At 51.1% G+C, this 16,633-nt stretch overlaps 1 protein-coding gene across 2 annotated transcripts in view; it reads left to right on the top strand.

The window, feature by feature from the left end:
- The window catches only part of STARD13 (StAR related lipid transfer domain containing 13), a 177,320-nt gene that overhangs the window by 75,396 nt on the left and 85,291 nt on the right, over positions 1 to 16,633 (top strand). The window lies entirely within an intron of this gene.

The following is a 16,633-nucleotide window of genomic DNA, read 5'->3' as shown; positions in this document are numbered from 1 at the left end:
GCAGCTAGTAATTTAGCATGCGGGGTAATGCAGGTGTTTGGAGCTCGTAAGAGAAAGGGTATTGGGGGGAAGACCATGAGATGGGTGGAGAGATGAAGGACAGACGCCCAAGTGTGGGGCGGGGCGGGGGCAGAAACTGGGGAGGAATTAACGGAGGAGGAGGAGGAGGGGGAGGAAGGGGGAGAAACAAGGAAAAAGAATAAAGCAATGGGCAGGACCAGTGTGGGCTTGGGGTGACGACCTCCTGCCCACCCCGTGTGGGTCTCCACCCTCCCAGGAGCTAACCGTGGACCCCCAAGGCCACTGTCAGATGGTTCTGTCGTGTGAGGTACACACGTCCCTGATGCATCCTTACATGCCCAGGATTGGCGTAGGTTCCAGTTTAAAGTGTCCCCTAATATTTTCTTTGTCATTAACAATCTGTTGTTACATTCTCTTCTTTTGGACAATAAGACTGACTCCTTCAAAACTGAAGACTACAGTAGAAATCTAAGTTTAAAATGTCATATTTGTGTTTATTCATACATTTTATATATATATAGCGCAGTCGGGTCTTGAAGGGCAGTCATGTAGGGCCCCCTCAGAGGATAAAGCGCGTTGCGTGGGTGACAGGGGTTTGGCATCAGCGGTCCCTGACCTTGTTGGCACAGAACGCCTGGGGAGCCACGAAAGCCTTAGGTGGCATCCGGCCTGTCCCACTGGTTTAAGGTGGAGCTGCCTGTCATTCCAAGCGCCCGGGGTTACGTGAGGCAGCCAGCGTGAGGATCGTGCCTCTGGGGAGAGGGCCACAGAGAGTGAGAATCCTGCCTCCAGCACTAGCCAGCTGCGAGAAATAAATACACACCTCAGGGTGCGTGTGATTTTACAACTTGCACACGTGCATGATAGAGCCTTCAGGTTCCTTGGGAAACACTATAGAAAGACTAGCTCCCGAAAGGAGAAGGCACCCATCCTGTGGCACAGCCGTGGAAGAAATTGAGGTTGAATTGGCGCCTGTGCCCCACCCCCTGAGCCCAGTGCTCTTGGCCCGCAGCCATCACTGCCTACCGACTTAATCCCCGGCTCCCCCCCCTTCTCCTCCCCCCCTCCCTTCCTCCTCCTCCTCATTCCTGCCCTCTGACATTGAGGCTGCAGCCACACCCAGCCGCCAGGCACTTTCCCTTCTGGGCCTTCTCCCAGCCTTTCCTTTAAATTGGGTCAGTCTGTAACCTCCTTAACCACACCCCATCATTCCATCATTGTCTATTGAAACTTTATCCTTGGAGGCCCTTCCAAGAACCAACAGACAATCCTTGTCTTTAAAAAAGTCCCACTGCATGCAGTTTTGTTATCTCTCTCTCTCTCTGCTTATCTGCATTTATTTTTCGGTCATAAATATTTTCATCTGATTTGTCTAATAGGCTGAGTGGAGGTCGAGAACATCTAATATATCTTTGGATGCTCTATTGTGTCTACCTAGCCTGTTATTTTTCACAGAAGGTGCATAACAAGTATTTACTCAATAGAAATTATTCCAATGAAAAGGTGTGGATGCGGTATACAGCTGATGAAGATGTGAAACTCAGCGGAGCCTTAGGAAATGCATTTCTGCCCCCCCACCCCCCCACCCCCACCCCTCCCAGGACGGGGTGCTGGGCAGCTCCTTGCGCCTGACGCCTCCCGGCTGGGACGGAGGAGAAATTGGAGTCTGTGTCTTGGAATGACTGCCACACATCTCTCTGCTGGGCAACAAGGCAGCCACTTACTCGCCTTAAGTCACCTCCCCTTGGTTCACTTTGACACTCATGTCTTACACTGTGACGCTGGGATTTATGTCTTTTGGTTCAGAAGCCAGACAAAGCATTTAGGGCTGTGATTGCAGCACCGTTGCCTCTCCCCGCCACCCCACCCCCACCCCGACGCACAAAGGGAATTGTAATTTGTAATAATTTGCAGAGCTCAGGCTTGTTCTCTGTGACGTTTCCCTGGGGGATGGCCCTCTGCAGCACCTTCCGTACATACCCACTTGTGCCGCCAATGACAGTTCATTGCTGTCCGTGGGCCACGCCCCTCTGGGCCACAGCCTGCAGGCACCAGGGGTGTGCGTTTGGAAGCAGAGGCTGGCCTGGTGCATTGACAGGTTAACTTAATCCGTTCTTCAGATTCCCGTCCGGGAAGGAGGACTCTAGGAAAGGCAGTCTGTGTTAGAAACAAAATTGCTTCTGTGCAGCCCTCTGGTCACGTGGCCAAAGCCTCTTTCCAGCAGGACCCGGTGACGGTTCCACTTATCTCGGCTACTCGGAAATTAGATCAGTGACGTGTCTTCCGTGGGAGAAGTGGCTGAACCTCAGAATCCGTCCTCGGAATTTCAGTCCTGCCCCCTCTCCCCAGCGTGAGGGAGCCGCGTGCAATTTGTACGTTTCAATTCGGCGGCCGTGAGAAATGCGTCACTCGGGGGGCATTAGCTTACTATTGGCGTCCAGCCACATTTCCTTGGGTAAATGATGTTCCAAAAGCCTCCGTTCGGAGCGTAATCACCTTAGGGCGCCCGCAGCGTGTGGCCCCGCGGATTCAACTAGGCCAAAAGGCTTTCTCTTCCCAGAACAGGAGGCTCTGGAAGCTCGTCTGCCGTCTTCTGCATTCGCGGGGTATTTTTTTCCCTTCACAAACACCCCTGACGGGATGTAAATGTCCACGATGGTTAAATCTGTTCCACTTCTCTCTGTTCGCTCTTCTCTTCTGTGTGACCTGCTTTCATGAAGCATGAGTGTCTGGTCGTAGGGTAAACCATCCTCAGTTCACCAACAGTGAGTTCCTGCATATGTGTATTTACGCAAGGACCGGTTCGGTGCAGAATCAGCAGTAACTGAGGCTGTTTCCTGCTGGCCCACAATAACCTATTTAGCTCACAGTGGAACCCAATTATACGATATTAACAGTCCCCTATCATTTCTTGGGGGAAAGGAGCTACTGTTTCAGATAACTTGAAACGTCCGGAGCTGCGTCTGACATGTGGTGATGTCCCCCATTCTGTCTGTCCCCGGTTCTGTCCCACACTTCTTGGGAGATTTTTCCTCTTTCTGATCAGAGACAGCTTGCTGCCGTGTGTTTGAGTGGAGGGATATATCGGTCATCTGTTGCTGTGTGATAAGCCACTCTGAACTTACTGAAATGAACCACCCTCTATTCGTTCTCAACTTTGTGTGTTGACCATTTGGGCAGGGCTCAGCTGGTAGGTTTTCCTGCCCGCCTCTCCTGGGTTGAGCTATATGTGTCAGGAGCTGTCTGGCAGCTGGTAGAGTCTGGTGGCCGTGTTGCCTCTCCCTCATGACCAGTGGTTGCTTTGGGTTGTTGGCTGGGCTCCCCTGTCCACGTGGCCCCTCCTCCTCAGGGAAGCGAGCCCGGGCTCTCTTGCCCCAGAGCCCCAAGAGACATCTGCAACCTTGGCCCCAAAGTTGCTCAATATCACTTCTGCTCCCTGTGTTGGTGCAAGTAACTCACGCGGCCCATCCCAGATTCAAGGGCTCTTCTTGAAGGGGGCAGGGGTAGGGCAGCAAGGTCACATTGCAAAGGGACATGCTGGGCTGGGAGTGCCGACTGCAGCCGTCTTTGGGGTGAGTCTGGTCTGTGAGCGATGGCGTGGAGTGATGAGGGGGGCAGAGCGGCGACAGCAGGCGTGAAGGGGACTGAGGACTTTGAGGTGTGGAGGACCTAGATTCGAATTCCACATTCCCGTGTCTCAGTAGTGTGATCTTAGGGAAATTATTAACCCACTTCAGCTTACGTTTCTCCCGCTCTTGAGACTGATGCCTGCCTGTCCTGACTGGTGTGAGAGTCAGAAAGTTAATGCTTGCCAACACACTAGCAAAGGGCCGGTTGCATAGGAGTTGTCACTAAGTGGTCACATCAGCACCTCCCGTTGCCCCAGCTCACCTCACAAGGGCACGGACTTCAGCAGGTTCGCCTGCATGCTCCCCAGACATCCGGAACCAGCTCGTTCACAGGGAGCTCAGTACCTCTCCTCCCCGTCCCTGCCCCCAGTCCCCGATCGCATCTCTCATGGTGCCCCTTTCCCCAGATGAAGGCATTACCAAGCAAATAATTGCCCGGGTAGGGGCTGGGCCCTCCCATTCTGTCACCCAGGTCTACCTGTGTGTTCCTACCTCCTTCCTTTATCAGACACCTGAGATATACCAGCCTTCACATCAGGCTTGGGTCTGTCAGGTAAATGAGGCCAACGGGGTTGCTGTCCCCAAAGAACTGTAATCCAGCTATAAACGACAAGATGAAAATCTCCAGGAAATGAGATGTTGTAAGAATAAGGAAGGGCACTGGGGAACCAGATTTCTGTTTGTGTTTATTTTTTTGCTGGATCAGGGCTGCCACAGTTCCTGGCTTAGCCATGGCTGACCCAGCAGCACGTTTAATTCCCTGCTCAAAAATGCCTGTGCCCTGTGCCCACAGGATTGACATCCAAGCCCAGAAAGCCCTTCACTCTTGGCCCGAGTCTGGCCACTTCCCCGCCCAGGGACCCTCGGCCTCACACCTGCTGTCCCCGCCACTCTCTGAACTGCTCAGAGTCAGTCTTCCCTGCGTCTGTGACTCCACGTGGGAGAAGTTCTTCGCTCTGAGCTCCAGCCCCTCGATGCCCATCTCTCCCCCAACCCCACACCCCGAGTTTCTAGCAGGTTTTGTCCTTCGGAGCTTGAGAACATACTACGCACCCAGTACTCGTCCGTCGGTCGGATGAATGCTGAGGAGACAGTCAGAGGTGGAGTGTGGCTCCGTGAGGGGCAGCTGGTTGTGCCGAGTGTCCCGTGGAGACCGGTGTGAGGAGGGAGAGGAGGCATTGGCACTGGAGGGATGGGGCTGGGGGATGGGACAGTAGGGACGCCATGCCATCACCTCTGTTGGCTAAACAGCTGTAGAGAGGAAACAGGAATTCCGGTGACAAGGCCGGTCGGAAGGCAGGGTTGTGGGGGAGTGGCGGTCGTGAGGCTGGGTCTGTGCTTCCAGAACCGGTGGTTCAGAGGAGACGGCGCTGCTCTCGTTCTTCAGTGAGCCGTGCGGTGCACCTGCTGACTTAGTCCAGCAGGTCTTGCAAGAACAGGAAACCAGGCCGACGCTCCCCTAAATCTCTGTGCAGAGCAGGGCCAACATGTAGTAAGGAAAAGGTGTTTTTAGCATAGTTTCAGCCATTAAACTATTAGTAATTCCATATTATTTAATTTTATTTTCCATTTTTAAATATAGTCAGACTGAAGTCACCTAGAATGTGTATCCGGAGCAGAACCTAATGTTTATCATAAGCCAAAGCTTTTGTTTTAGTCTGACACGAATGCAGTTTAATCTGCAGCTTTGTTCTGTTACTCAACTGTGACTCTGAAGGCCCAAGTTGTTTCTTAGCGAGACTTTAAACACCCAGTAGGTTCGTTCTACTCATCCTTTCGTTTCTGCCTTTATAAGCCCCTGTCAGCACCAAGAAATAACTTAGTCTGTTTATCATGAGTGGAGGTCTGTTTTGACATCTTATTGATTGTGGAAATCAATATCCTGAAAATAGTTCATAAAACAATTTCACACCCATAAGCTCATGAAGTCCTCAAGCAACTTCATAAAAATGACAGAACACCAATTCATCGCTGAATATGATGTTAATAATAGCACCCTACCAAGGCATCCAAATTGGAAGGAAGGAAGGAAAATTCTCTTTGTGCCCAGAAGACATGATCTTATAGGTGGACCCTAACTACTCCATAAAAAAATGTATAACTAAGAAATGGATTCAGCAAAGTAACAGATTACAAAGTCAACATACAAAAATTGGTTGTGTTTCTATATACTAACAATGAATAATCCAAACAGGAAATTAAGGAACAATTTCATTTGCAATAACATCAAGAAGAATTAAATACTTAAGTGAAAGATTTTGTGTGCCAAAAACAACAAAACATTCTGAACAAAATTAAGGAAAATAAAAGAGTCCAAGGGAGCTGGGGTTGACTGAGTCTGCCACGTTTGCGTCGACTTCCCAGGGCTTTGCGTGGTGCACTGAATGAAGGAGAGCGGAATGCTGTGTGAAGCAGAAGCTTAGAATAGCCAAGCTGGAAGTAATCCAAGAGAGCTCACCACTCGTCAGAATTCACTGCTGCTGTCTACTGCGTTGTTCATAAATCATATTGATCGCTTCCTCCACGTGGTTCCTCTTAGATGTTTCCCAAAAGACACAATTTTGTCAATCTCTCTGTGTCACAGTGCTGTTGATGTGACTGAAACCGTTCTCTGAATCTGGCATGTTCTGATTTTATTGTCAGATAGGATGACTCTAAGCCACAAAGATTTTTTCCACCCAGTGGGTTCATTTTGAAGGCAGTCGCTTTAGGAAGAGCTGCGGGGTCTCCAGAATATCAGCAGAGATAGTGGCAGGCGTTTTCTTAGGGAACTTGGACAGGGCAGTCCGGTGGGTCTCGTGGGAAGAGGAAGGCCAGGGGACGTTGGAAGGTTTTAATCCAGGGAGCAGACTGATGGGTGGTGTGATGTGGGGAGGGTTACTGCCAAGGAATAGGGTTACCTGGAGAAGCAAGATGCTGGAGGCAAGCGGACCAGAAAAAGCATCAGGTATAATAGCCCAGGTGGGCAGCGAGGCTACTCCCAAACTTGCCAGGGGTTGACACAGGACAGGGGAATAAGGTTTTACCGAAGGAGGCTTGTTGACCTGTGGAAGGCGAGGACCAAGCCTTAGGTGCCCAGAGCTGTGACCCGGTGTCTTCCCCGGGCAGGCGCTCAATCCGGATATTTTGTGCGCTTATGCACTGGTTGAAAGTGAGGGCCACGGAAAACCAAGAGTCACAGGCTGGCTTCCTGATATATTTGGCTCTTTTCATCAAGTTCACTAAGAACAGTGGTTTCATGAAGAATATTGAGCGGGTGTGTCACAGGGACAGATCTGACTCCTGGGCAAGCTGAGGAGCTCAGGCTGGGCCGCCATGACTTGATAGTCAGCGAGTAGTTGGGAATCTGAGACGGGCACGAGGGTGGAGTTTCAGGGGCCCCAACACGCAGAGAGGGCTGAGGATGTTACTAGTAAGTGGAGAAAGTCGACTCCTTGGTGTGGATGAGATTGTAGGAGGCCAGTGCAGATAAGAGGTTACTCCTCAGGGGAAACATAAACATGTGATGAGGGGAAGGAAGAAAACCAAGCAGAGGAAAAAAATGTCATTTAATGAGTCTATCCAAGGGAAGGAAGCATTGAACTAGGGGAGAGCGGTCAAAACGTAGTGAACTTTGAAGAGAAGACTGAAGTTTCCAGAAGTGAATGAACTTGTGCCGACCTCAGAAGGTGACCACAAATTAATGTCTAAAAGGGGACCTGTTCAGTAAGGCCATTGGAGCAAAGTCCTTGAGGAGCTCAGGCCCAGCTGATCCATGGTGCGGTCTCATATTTCCATCCCCTCCAAGCCAAGCATGAGAATCACTCCAGTATTTGAGGATTCAGGTTGAGAAAGACCCTCTTCCCCTGTGCTTTAATGAACGTGCGTTCCTGATGACTTTCTTACTATGCTCAGCATTCTGCTGGTGTAGTGGGGAGGAAAGGGGGGTGGTGGTGGAGGGGGCGTTTCCCAAGAAAGGTGGTTGCTGGAAGCTTCTGATTTCATCCTCAAAAGTTTGGAAACCTGCCCTGGCTGGTGTAGCTCAGTGGATTGAGCACGGGCCTGCGAACCAGAGGATCGCGGTTCGATTCCCAGTCAGGGCACATGCCTGAGTTGCAGGCCAGTTCCCGGCAGGGGACACACCAGAGGCAACCATACATTGATATTTCTCTCTCTCTCTCTCTCTCCTTCCTTTCCCCTCTAAAGATAAATAAATAAAATTAAAAAAAAATTGGAAACCTCTGCATAGGGCAAAGGCTTAGTGGGATTAACTGAAATGAAATACTGAGATCTGCTACTTAGAAAAGATTCTACTCGCAATCTCTAACACTGAAACCACTGTGTGTTTTCGCCACGCCCAGTGGTCCCCTTGGCCCTTCGCCTTCCTTCCTCTTTTCCACAGAAGTACTCCAACCTGTGGGAGGGGTGTGCTGCTTGGTATTGAGGCAGAGGAGAAGGTGAGATTTCTGTCGAGGGCTTTGGACCCTGGCTGTAAGGCCGGCCTTAAACTTTGCTTTCTGAAAGAAATGACATGCTTCATTCTCGACAATCTAAAACACTCAACCACAGAATTGTTCGTGGGGAGAAATGGCACCAGGTGGGGTGAGGCCAGACCTCCATTTGGCAACCTGGGTACTTGCGTCCTGGCTACAAAAGAATTCAGAGCCGAGACTCAAACTGTAAGAGAGGAGACCTACGGTTACCAAGTGAGGGATTGCTCCTTATGTCTGTCCTGGAGCCTGAGAGTTCATGTACTTACTCATCAGGGATCTAGGTGGTTGATCAGGTCCGCTCACTGAGGTCACCCTGAATATGAGGCTGTTAAAGCTCACTCACACGGACAAGCAAGAAAGAAATGCTGCTGGCCCTGCCGTCAGAAGGCGCCATCTGCGATCCGAGTCCCGGCTTTGCTCCGTCTGGCCTGTGCCCAAGGCCAGCCTTCGAACCTCCAGTTTCTCGCCTTATGGGTCTCCGTAGTGAGCACATGCCCTAACTTTTGTATTACGCTCCCTTCAACTCAGTACGATGCTCGGCGTCCACTGCCCAGACCTGCTCCTCTCCCAATTCCTTACTCATATGCAGGGCTCTCAAACGCCCATGCTCACAGGGCAGTGAGCTGACCACGTGGGCATGAGTGCAGCCTCAGGCTGCAGGGCTGTGGGTGTAGCCAATGGTCCAGGGCCTGGCCCACCCACTCATTACCACTTCCAACCCACTGCCATTGGGATGATGCCTCATTATGTCTCACCCTTGAGATAAACTATTCTTTACAGTTTGGGTGTCCAGTGGGAGGAGTTCAGGGGACCCCAGACTTCCAGAAGTCTTGGAAACCGGCATGATGAATCACCCCATACGGGGCCAACTTCAACTGTATCTCCGTAAGTTTCAGTCTCCTATTAGGAATTAATTATTGTCTCCCTTCCTTATCTGCCATGGCATTCGGGTTCCACCTCTACCATAGCCCTTCACAGGTGGAGGAGCTCTTCCCAGGTGTTTGTGTTTCCCTCCCCTGATTTTTGGCCCTCTTCTAGCTGTGGTCCTTGTCCCCTCCAGTGTCTGCCTGGGGCTTTACACGTCCAGGCACTTCAGTGACCTCGCTTGACCCGAAGGAGTTCGTCCTTCAGATGCAGGATGAGTAACACTGACCCTCGGCGTCAGAGGCGGCTAGGTGAACAGTGTTTCAGAAGAGGCGATGCGTTTCTCGTATGAATCAACATGAGGATGACAGGATGTAGGCTGTGAGTTCAGTGAGAGAGAATGCCGTGGGCCTAAAAGCAGCCTTTGACCGGAAGGATGGGGTTGGGGGTGGGAGTGGGTGCAGCTTGCAAAAGGAGATTGTGAAGTCTCCACTCAGCATCCTTCGACATTGTCCCACCATCTCGTGTCTCAGTGTAAGATGAAGATTTCCGGACGGAAGGGCCGGACGCGGGGATGTTCAGACGGGCATCTCCCTGAAGTGTGACAACTGCTATTCTAGACCGTGACAACCCCTGCATGCACAGGCTTATTCTTGTCCCAGTCGTGATTGGTGAGGTTTCAAAGTCCAGGGTGTGACAGCAGGCTCGCTAGCAGCAGGTGACACCGCATGATTGCCGAATCCTTGCCCCGAGAAGGACTTGCTCGGGGACCCTAAGACTTGGCCAGCAGAAACTGCAGATGCACTTGCAAGAGTCCTGAAGCCTCTGGAAGTTCCTGCTCACCTCGGAAATGCCTCCAGCCACTGCCACCACCCCCTCCCCGCACCCCCCACCCCGCAGCTGCAGCCTGAGGCCCCACAGCAGCCACAGATGCACTGGCCTTGTCGGGGCCCATTGCTGGCAGCAGGCGATGACCACTGCCCTACCGCCCCACCGCCCTCCACAGAAAGCCCACATGGTGTCAGGGTCGCCCGTGGAGACGTGACTGATAGGGCAGGACGGAGGGAGCCGCCTTTGACTCTGAGCTCTGTGTGGGGCCGTGGCAGCCTCTGGCACCTGGGCCTGTCCTCGGGCCAGGTGACCTGCAGGGAAAGTTACAAGCTGCTTCGGGAATGTGTTCACAGGCCTCCCGAACAAAGAGTTCTTTCTTCCAACCCCACACTGCGGTCTTCTGATCGCTGATTAACCACACCGAGGGGAAAACAGGCCGTTTCTGTCACTAGAGGCGTGCATGTGTGTGCGTGGTGGGTGTGCGTTCTAATGCTTTTTGTTCATGATGTTTGAGAAGGCCCTGTTTTCGGTCTGAGAAGTCGGCCCGGGGCACCACTGCCCCGTCACTGCCCCGTGCACACACCCTCTCGCCCCCAAAGCTGAGAGCGATTCTGTCCCGGCTTAGGCCCCGTTTCAGTCTGCAGATGCCCCCTTCCTCCCTGTTTTCTCCCCGGAGCACCGTTAGGAAGTTTCTTCCTGGTGCGGGTGTCCTAGATCAGCGCTGTGAGCTGCCCCCGCTCAAAGCCTTCCCTCTCTCTGCGGGGGCGCAAGCTTTCGGGTTGGGTGTGTGCATTCTCGCGTCAAAGCCGCCAGGGCCCAAAACTCCTGCAGGCTGCTGGCACCCCGCAGCCAGAGCCTGGTGGCCCAAAGCCCTGGAAACCCCACCTGTTTTAACACGTTCCTGTTACTTATTACCAGTTTTCTAAGTTTCTCAATTCCATATCCCAGGGTTTTGAGACTGTTGCGTTTCATTTGTGTTATTCACAGTTACGGTATGTACTGTGAGGTGACCTGTGGCCTCCATCTTCGCCATTCTGATATTCGATCAATACTTCTTTGTGTTGATTCGGCCTGTTTGGTGATGAGGCGGTGTGATGGGGCAGGAAAGCTCTTCACAGGCCTCTAGTGGACACGTGGTGGAACTGCAGGAACCCTGTATTCTTACACGTGGGGCCAGGGTGTGACCCATGGGAATGAGGCCATCGCGGACCTCCACCTTCGTTAGCTTTCTAACTTAATAGTATGAAAGCGTGTCTGAAGGCACGGGATTAAGACCAACGGTGCAGTCAAGTTCTAGGATGACTTGCACCACCGACTAGCACCACGTTTTGGCTTGTTGTCAAGGAAACAGTTTCCTTTAAGTCAACTGCACTGTAACGTCCTTTGTACCAGGCCTTACCAATACTAAGAAAGTCTAAAATATGGCGTTTGAACAGTTCGTGCCCAGAGAGCTGGGACCAGCAGGGCTCTGTGAGCGAACCCAGGGAAGGAGTGCTGTGGCCCGAAGGCAGCCCAGCCCCACCCCCCAGGCCGGACCCCCAGGGTCTCCGCAGCCCCCCGGGATTTCCCTCGAGCGCCCCGAGTCCCCTTCATGCCTGGGTGCCCTGCTCTCCTCTTCTCTTCTCCTGAAACGGGTCCTCCCTCTCCACTGGTGAAATTCTTCATCCCCTCACAAACCAAGTCAAATTCTATCGTCCATTGGCCACCCCCCACCCCGCCTGCAGCCCTCCTAACCAGTTAGAAACTCCGTGTCCCGGTCCACTCCACCGTCTGCCCTGCGGTGGACTGCACGTTCAGTTGCCGACCTCGGTTACCTTGTGGAGGACCTGTGTCCGGGGCTGCCCTGTGAGCCGCTCCGGGGCCGGCATGGGCTTGTGTGCACCGTGGTCCCGTCACGGTGCTGTCTGCAGTCCCGGGCCCAGCTCCTGGCCCTCAGGCAGCTGCCCCTGCGGCCCTCGCTGAGTAAAACTGGGGGATCTCCCCTCACTGCCTCGCTTTGCTCCCAGCACCCTACCGCCTTTCTCCATCTCTGCAGAAACTTTCAACTTGAAGCAATTTAAAGGCCCCAATTACCTTTTTAAGGGTATTCGAAATGGAAACGTTGCCTTTGAATTCGAAGCGACATGCCGCCCTGGTGTTAAGTAAGAACAGAGATGTCGAGTAACTGTGCTGTCACGCCAGAAAGTCTCGGGCGGGGGGGAGGGGATACTGGCTCCAAAGACACGGGGACATCTGTCCCTTTCCTCACCGCATACACTCCCATGTGGGTTGAACTCGAAAAGTAGTTTCAAGGCATTGGCATGGAAAGTTCTGGAACAAATTAGCCCTGTGTTTAAATCTGCGTGGAGTTGAACCACCTGGGATCTTATGTCGAGCTGTACACGAGGCCAAGTGAGACTCTAATGACCGTGAGACAGACCTTGAACTAGGAGAGAAAGGACTGGCGATGGAGCTGTACAGAGGGTGACGCTGTGAATAGCTACGGGCTTGGGACGCCTTGAGACGTCGCCTCAGAAGGCCCAGCCAGGCTCCCAGGTGGTCGGCCGGGCTGAGACAGGCACCTGGCCACCAAGCCGTTACAGTGGTGGCCCTTCGAGACTCGTGAAGTGGAACCAAGTTTGTTCTGCAGAGTCTGTTTAGTTTGTTTTTGTTTAACTTTCTTTGGGGCCCAGGTTCTTGATCTGGTGACCCCTTGCCTCTTTAAAACTTTAGAAGTTATACAAAAAAAATGTGTACACATACACCGTGTGGTTGAAGGGGAGAGCTTTAGGAAGAGTTTTGAAAACCTAAAAAAGGTTGAGAATTACTGCTTTAAGAGGTGGTGGAGGCATGTTTTACAGGACGGGTCAGACTAATAGACTTTGCCTCTAACCTTTGTCTGGGCTAGGCCGAATAGAACCTTCACACGGATTGTTCGATTGGTTTTTACTGACTTTTCTTCACTGAGTAATGGAATTCAGTTCGAAAACTAGCGTCCAAATATTTTTGGCCATAGCCTGGCAGTAAGTAGCCTTTTACTAGACTTTCTGTACTTTTATGGGCAGAAGTGAAGGGATCGGGGTGATTAGCTGTGCTGAAAGAGTGATTCACTTTCAAAAGCATGAAGGCACAAGTAAAATTGATCTCTGAGAATATGTTGCTTGAAGCTTGAACGAGCCATTTGCTACAAGTGCTCCTTCCATGGTGTGGTCTTCTAAATTTGTCGTTGGCCACTAGGATCAGTCACCACGCAAAGGTGAAAGGAAAGATAAGAGCAAACAGCAGCTGTAAACATTCGCAAGTATCAGCGATCTGGGCGAATGAGGCCAGAGGGAAGACACAGGCTAGTAAGAAAGGTTTTTTTATGTTGGTCAAAGAAAAGATTTAGAGAAGAACACAGGCCGCACGTTACAGAACAATAACGGTATCAGAGAGAACGCCACGTGAGGAAAGTTTGGAGCTCGGTACCTGTCACCCCTGAGCTCACGGTGCAGGGAAACCACATTCACCCAGGTGCCACCTGTGTGGCAGGGCCCGCTGCGGGGAGGAGGCCCGGGACGAGGCGTCATGTGGGTCACGCACCAGGGCTGCTGGGCTCGCTCCACCAGACAGCACCTGAGACCCGTCCCACTTGGCTTATTTACTCTCACCTGGCAAATGAGTCTGATGGGTTTAGTTTCCAGGCTGCAGACAAGGATTAAAAGCTAGAAACCAGAGGAAAGAGAGGCCCTACCCATAGAGAGCAGGTGGAAGTGATGGCGGACATGGTGATAGCAGTGGAGATGAGAAAACAACTGTGAGAAGCTCATCTGGCTCAGAAATTGCACGGAACTCTGAGGGATGGGCCTTCTGGCCACTCATGTGTTGCCAGAATATGACATATAGAGTTAATGTATGTTTGTATATGGTGGCTAGTATGCATTTGTTTAATACATATTGTCAAATGAATTAATATTCTATTTGATACCAAGGACATCACAATATTATATCTAATATTTATAAGGTTGCTCTTCCCCACGATTAAGTAAATATTAAATTACATATGTATTTTGTTTTAAAATTACATATTTTGTTTAAAAAGAAAGAAAAATATATAACTATTTTTAAGCTGCTGATATTTGGGGAGCTACTTGTTACAGACGCATGACTTAGCCTCACCTGACTAATACAGAGTTGGGTGTAAAGACTCAGAGCTGTTCCCCAGTTCTACGACCAGGAAGTAAGTGGAGCCAGGGTTCATGGGAACTGAAATGAAAGCCTAGAACCGTGGGATCTGTTGTCTTCGTGCCAGGGCTGTGTGGCACTTCCTGTCTTCGCTTTTCTCCACAAGGGGTGCTTCCTCATGATCAAGTGCAACTGTTACCTTCACTCTCTACCGTGGAGTCACCTTGCACTCGGGTCACCCAGCTCAGTTTCCCAGGTTAGGAATCTGATTGATGCAATGAAGCCTCGGTTACGACCTCCTGGGTTGTCTGTGACCACCACGTAGCAAGCCTGTGGCTTGCAAAATTTAGGAAATTCCTCAACTTAGAAAAAGTAGTGGTTAACGTTAGTGACTGTTTTATGTGTACTAGGTCCTATTCTGAGGGATCGCACGTGTGAACTGGCTCCTACAACCACCGTGTGACATGGTATTACTGTCCTCCTCATTTTACAGATGGGTAAACTGAGGCACAGAGTTGCTGAGCAGCTTGCTTGGGGCACGTTGCCAGGTGTGGTAGAGGGGAGATATGGACATAGGCTGTGTGACCCCAGAACCCCCAATTCTAACTCCCACGTGGAGCACTGGTTTTGTTTCAAGTGTACTTGTCGGGCACAGACAGAAATGTACTGCATGGAGATTTAAAATGTGCCCAGGCTGTTCTGAACCTTGTTTCATGACAGCGATGCAAGGACCCTGCCCTTGAAGAGCCAAGGTCAATGCTGTACATTAACCTCGAAGCCTTGGTTACAACCACCTGGGTCAGCTGTGACCACGCGGTGCGTGGTCTAGACTGCTGTCCTCAGGTAACCCTTCCGATGTCTCTCTCCAGATTCTCAGAATCGCCAATAAATTCTGGGTAATTCAGGACGAGCTGGAGAGCATCCATCAGAGTCTTTTTAGCTGGCTATCAGATCTTAACTAAATTAATCTGTGCTCTGGTTTCAGAAATGAGATTCTGTAGTAATCCCCAAGTGAAAAATAGATTCCTAACCCCTCTCTCCCTTTGAACGCCATTGTGTCTAGCAATCATTTAATTTATCAGCCCTTCACAGACCAGTGATCAACACGAAATTATCTCGGTCTTGGGAAGACTCGGCCCTCGAACAAGTCAGAATTGTAACAAGTAGACTTGGGCGCTGCCGCTTCATGTTACCGCTGTGTTCGCTCCACGGCATTACGCGTTACCAGGGGGGATTTCAAGCATACATGTTATCTGGGTAGCTCCTATAGGTAGCTTCTTCCTTCTTTATGCCTAACACAGGGAACTGTGGAGACAAAGAAAAGTCAAAGCCCGACGGAAATGGACATTAGTATGCTGTGGGGGCAGACAGCAGAAGGTGCTTCCAGAAACTTCCTGTGGGACGTTTCTGCTACAGGACGTTTATATGCTGTAGAGTAGCCTCATTTACAAAGGCCTGTGTGTTTTCTAAAAACCGAACGTGATTTGTCATTGATGTAATGTTTAGCAGGAATTAAATAAAAGCGTTATATCGAATACCTTTTAGCATCGAACACAGTGCGATGATGCAAGAGAACACTGAGTGCGACCTTGTGCTGGTTGGAGTTCGCAGGTTGGTTAGTGGGAGGACGTCCCCACGTGGGTGGAGGTCAAGAGCGTTGAGTCTCTAGAACGTGGTCAGGTGAAGCCCTCGAGGATGTAGAGGCAGGGCCAGCTCCCTGGGCGTGCGACTCTGCCCTCCCGCGACAGGGCCCCACGCTGCCGAGGGCCTGGGGCTCGGTTTAATGTCCTTCTGTTGCCGTCTTGAGATGATCCATACTATTTTGTTGTAAAGCACACGTAACACTGGCCATCTCAACTGCTTTTAGGTGTGCGGTTCGTTCCCGTTCGGTGCGTTCACATTGCTCTTCAGCCGTCACCCTCATCCACCTCCAGGACTCCCCTCTTCTTGCAAAACTGAAACTGTGCACCCCAAACAAGTCTCCCTTTTCCTGCTCCCCCTGAGTGCCTGGCAGCCAACCTGCCCATTTCTGCCTCTGTGAATGTGACTGCTCTGGGGACCTCCTACAGATGGGACCACCCACTGTTTGTGCTTTTTGTGCCTGGCTTATTCCACTCAGCGTCCAGTCTGCAAACATGCGTGGTAGTCCGTGTCAGAACGTCTTTTCCCTTTGAGGCCCTATGCTATTCCATGCATGTATAGTGCAACATACAAATGCTGTTATTTCACCGGTGGTGTTCATTGCAGAGAACATTAATGACAGGGCAATGTATTGGAACCAGAACCTGGATAGCCGTCTGCTTTTGACAGCTATTTGTATCAAATCCATGAATTTGTGTGAGGCATCTTAACCCTGACAGCCAGCACTCACAGTGTACAGCCAGCTCCTACTCCTCATCTAGAACCAGCTAGTGCTGCTGGTCCAGGGAGTGAACTATCTAGAAATAACCATCTGAAAGAATAATCACAGATTTTGTCCCTGAACTTCAGATGGGCATGTTTCACGGCCCAGAGGAAACTCGCCCCTTTGCCTTTTTAAATGTCTGCGGCCCTTCAGTGTGTCCATCCCGTGGTCCTCATGCGTGTGGTTGGTCCCATCACTCGTTCATGTGCTGCCTGCACTTAGATGCCGAATAAGTACGAGACACAGTTCTGGCCACTGAAGGTAAATAA

Source organism: Sturnira hondurensis, unplaced genomic scaffold (assembly GCF_014824575.4).
Source record: "Sturnira hondurensis isolate 20B ecotype Veracruz unplaced genomic scaffold, ASM1482457v3 Scaffold0009719, whole genome shotgun sequence".
Taxonomy (NCBI): Eukaryota; Metazoa; Chordata; class Mammalia; order Chiroptera; family Phyllostomidae; genus Sturnira; species Sturnira hondurensis.
The sequence above is the reverse complement of the archived record's forward strand: the minus strand, read 5'-3'. Positions and strand labels throughout refer to the sequence as shown.